The following is a 5,104-nucleotide window of genomic DNA, read 5'->3' on the forward strand; positions in this document are numbered from 1 at the left end:
GGTGGTTTGATTCATTTCTAGCTTGGGAACTGTACCACCACAGTTATGCAGGGAATGAGTTTTTGTGTAGGTATCTACATTTCCTATTAGGACTAAGATTCCAGAGTCATAGTACATGCACCAATTCATATTCATTATCAGCTACCCAGAAGCTTCAATTATCCTACATTCTTGATAAAGCTAACTGGGGTTTGAATGAGAATGGAGGCTTAAATACATATTTGAATACTTGATCCCTAGTTAGTAGATGGGAAGGATTAGAGCGTGGGCTTGGAGGAGGTGTCACTAAGACCCAAATTAATAGAATTAGAGGTAAAAAGAGGTATTATAAGGGATGTCAGTAAAATCCAGGAGCTGTAAGAACACATCAAAACCCATAATCTAAGTTGGGAAGGCTTAAAGAAATGTATGAATTTCTTAATGCACATGACCTACCAAAGTAAGAAGAGATTTTTTTTTTTGTTTCCTGGTATTTTTTATTACTCCTTGGATAGTTTTGTACAGTGTATTTTGATTACTCCACCTCTTCCCGATCCATCCTCCCTTCTTTACCCACTCAACTTTATGTCTTTCTCTTTTTAAGAGTCCATTAAATCAGATTTGTTCTACCCACGTACTCTTGGGTGTGTGGCTGTCCACTGGAGTATGGTGGACACACTCTTAAAGTAACATGACTCTCCGTCCTAGCAGCTATCAGTTGCCAATAGCCCTATAGCCAAGGATGGTTGTTGCAATCATAAAAAGAGAAAGCGCTATAAGAATATGTTCTGGCGAGGTGTTGGGGAAGGGGGCGCCTCGGCACGCCCATGCCGAGGCATCCCTTCCCCCGAGGGACCAGAAACAGTCTGGTATAGAATAGAATAGAGTTTATTTAGGGTGTGGGGAGGGGAGTTAAGAGGGTAGCAGAGGCAGAGAAAGGCAGAGAGAAGGAGAGAGTAGAGAAGCAGGGGATGGCCATGACCACGTGGAGAGAGGGGGAAGGGAGTGGGGAGAGGAGGAGCAAGGGAGGAAGAGACAAGGGAGAAAGTGAGAGAAACAGGAGTAAGAGCGAGATTTTTTTTAAAAAAAAAAAAAATTAAATGCATCACAAGAAATGACACTGAAACATCATTTAAGAAACTTCCTGTCCAGCCAGGTGGTGGTGGCGCACGCCTTTAATCCCAGCACTTGGGAGGCAGAAACAGGTGGATTTCTGAGTTCGAGGCCAGCCAGGTTTACAGAGTGAGTTCTAGGACAGCCAGGGCTATACAGAGAAACCCTGTCTTGAAAAACCACAAAAAATAAGAAAAAAAAAAAAAAATCCCATCCAAAGCCCAAGCCCAAAATAACTTCCCACAGAGCTTTACTAGAGACTCAAAGAACTAAAACTTACGCTGTCCCAGGAAATTAAGACAATTGTACCTCCAAATTCTTTTTATGATGCTAGAATGACACTAAGCTAAAGACACAAAATTATAAAACACACTAGCTCCTTCATGAGCCTAGATGCAAAGGTTCTGGAAAGAATGAGTGAACCAGATTTTAGAATACACCCACTATTATTAATCACTCAGAGATCAGGGGTGGTTCATCATACGTAAGTCAACAAATGTAATGCACCATATAAGTAGCTACAAGGGCGTAAGTCACATGATCATCTCATTAGATGCAGGAAGGACCCCTGGGAAAATCTAATACTCCCTTACTGGAAAATCCAGGGATACAAGGAGCATAGCTTAATATAATAAGGCAAATAACACAGCACAGGCACCATGCTCCATGGAGAAAAACTTGAAACATTTCTACTAAAACCAGGAACAAGAAAAGGATATTCATCCTTTGTCCTACTGTTCCAGACAGTACTTGAAATTGTAGTTACAACAGTTAATCCAAGAGAAGGCAATGTATTAGAAATAGGGAAGGGAGAAGTCAAAATATTCTTACCTGCAGATGATTCAATACACAATATCCCAAGAATCCACCAGAAAACTATTTCAAAGTGGTAGGATACAAAGTTAACACAAAAATTACTAGCCTTCTTAGATACCAATTACAAACATCAAGAAAGAAATCCGGGGTTCTTTTCAAAACAGTGACTACCCCTCCATCCTCACTCCCATATTGAATAAACCTAATCCCAGAAGTATAACACCAGTAGACAGTAAAAACTTAAAACTAAAGGAAAAAGATTGACACCAGAAAATGGAAAAGCTGCCTATACTCATGGATTCGTAGGATTAATATGAAAATGTCTGCCAAGAACAATCTACAGTTACAATCTCTAACAATTGAAAAGATGATCACAGATTTCATATGGACACACACACACAAACTCCCAAGATGGCTAACCAATCCTGAACAACTGCTGGGGGTAGCATAGTAACAAAACTGTGTTACTGACAGGAAAACATACCTTGATAACAGGATAGAACTGAAGAACCAGACAAGCCCATCTTATAGGCATCTGGGCTTTTATTTTTGAATGCAAAAGAACACATTGGGGAAAAAAGACATCCTCTTCAACAATTGCATGTAGAAGAATAAAGCTAGATTGTTGCTCCGTACTCAGCACAAACTCAATACCAAATGGACCAAAGCTACCTTGAATCTATTTGAAGAGAAAATAGGGAATACAGGTACACGTAAGGACTTGCTGAATAGGCCCTGGTAGCACACAAATTAAAACTAACAGTTGACAAATGGGGCCTCATGAAACTGAAGTACTTGTACAGTAAAGAACTCTTATCAACAGTGAGTAGGCAGCCTACAGAGTGGGCAAAAATACCAGCTATCCAGCTATGTATTTGACATTCAATACCTAGACTAACTAAACAGTAAGAAAACACATAACCTGTCAACGTTTTCAGAAACACTAGTAAGACTTTCTTAAAATGTTTAACATCCTTAACCATCAGAAAAATGAAAATTAAGACTACCTTGAGATTTTATTTTACCCCAGCCAGAATTGACTAATATTAAAACAAACCAAAAAAAAACAAATCCACAAATGAGAGCAGGTGCTGGCATGGATGTGGAGTAAAGGAAATATTCACTGTTGGGAGTGAAAATTGGTGCAGCCACTATGGACGTTAGTATGGATGACTTCCCAGCACTAAGTGTAGATCTGTGATATGACCTAACTGTGCTCTTACTGGTTTTATACACAAATGACTACATTTTATACAGAGATGTTTCTTCTTCACTTTGGTGCTGTTCTAATTACAATGGCCAGGAAATAAACACAGTCCCAGTGTTCATCAACTAGTGCATAGATAAGGAAGATGTATTATTTCAGTGGAATATTATTCAGCTTGAATGAAAAATAAAATTTGCAGGGAAATGGATGGAGCTGGAAGCAATCATCCTGAGTGAGCTAATTCAGATCCAGAAAGACTGCATGTTCTTTTGCATGTGTGGATCTAGCTTTCCTTCTTTAGATATGTGTGTCTAAATTAGAGTATCTGTGGATGTCAGGAGGCCTTGGGATTTCAGGAGGGAGATAGAACACAGGAACATAAAGAGGGAAAGGGGAATAATGAAGCAGAAAGTGTTAAGAGGAGTGAGGGATGGGAGGGCAGGGTCAAGGAGGGAGTACAGCAAAGTATAACTAACTCTAAAATCCTTTGGAAAAAGCCACACGAAAACCAACTACTTTATACACTTATTAAAATATACATATATTTATAGGGGAATAATGTTTTCATTGTATGCCATAGGCTATCATGCAACAATATTCAATGCCAGGTCTGTCCTACCTTTCTCTACTTGTTGGTCAACAGGGTCTCACAGACCCCTCAAAACTTTAAAAGCCATTGCCATGTCTTTAATTGTCTACAGAACTTGATGGTAAGACTGTCATATTTCCACCATGAGGAAGACATCACATACTCAAGTAATGGAACGAACGTGGGCAAATTGAGCCAGTATCCACCTGGAAGCTTCATGCCTCTTGGTTAACTTTCATAGGGTACTGGGTGCTATTCACCACTGCTGGTGGAGAAAAAATAATCAGCATTCTTTTGTTTGTTTGTTTGTTTTTTGTTCTTGTTTTTATTTTTCGAGACAGGGTTTCTCTGTATAGCTCTGGCTGTCCTGGAACTCACTCTGTAGACTAGGCTGGCCTTGAACTCAGAAATCCTTCTGCCTCTGCCTCCCAAGTGCTGGGATTAAAGGCGTGCGCCACCACTGCCTGGCAATAATCAGCATTCTTACCCAGCTGAGAGTCCTGCAAGCTATGATAGCAACCAGCTTGGCAAGACATGTCCATCGGTACGATGGTGGCATGAATGACATGGGAGTTTGGAACTTCATCCTGATTGAACCTAAAGTCTGCTCCACAAGACAGAACTCGTGCCTGGTAATAATGTTAATTGGGTCAAGAGTTCATAGCCAAGTAGATGATGACCTGCTACTAACATTCTACTAAATAGATATAGTATCAAACTGCCCTCTAAATACTATTTTACTTATGCCTCTAAATACAAGGATGGTTTAGTATATGTAAGTCAAAGTGTAATATATGATATAAATAGACTAAAAGAACCAAAGAAAATCAGTTGATGCTCTTAATAGATGCAGATGACTTTTGAGAAACCCCATTATCTTTGTAGTAAAATGTTTAAAGACAGTAGGAATACAAGGAAACTACATCAACATAACAAAAGCTATACATGGCAGGCTTATAGGCATTATATTAAATGGGGAAAACCTCAAAGAATTTCCACTAAAATCAAGAATAAGAGTGACTGCTTTTCTCCATACTGATTTCATACAATACTTGAGGACTCAGCTTGAACAGTAAGATAAAGGCAGAAAAAGAATACAGATTTTTTTAGAAAGATTTATTTACTTACTTTTTATGTATATAAGTACACTGTAGCTGTCTTCAGACACATCAGAAGAGGGCATCGGAGCCAATTTCAGATGGTTGTGAGCCACCATGTAGTTGCTGGGAGTTGAACTCATGACCTCTGAAAGAAAAGCCAGTGCTCTTAACCACTGAACCATCTCTCCAGCCCCTGATACAGATTTTTTTTTTTTTAAAAAGGGAGAAATCAAATGATCCTGTTTGTAAATGATGCACTTGTGTATGCAAGAGATCCTAAAGAATCTGGATCCAGAAAAA

The sequence above is a fragment of the Mastomys coucha genome, unplaced genomic scaffold, assembly GCF_008632895.1.
Source record: "Mastomys coucha isolate ucsf_1 unplaced genomic scaffold, UCSF_Mcou_1 pScaffold13, whole genome shotgun sequence".
NCBI lineage: Eukaryota > Metazoa > Chordata > Mammalia > Rodentia > Muridae > Mastomys > Mastomys coucha.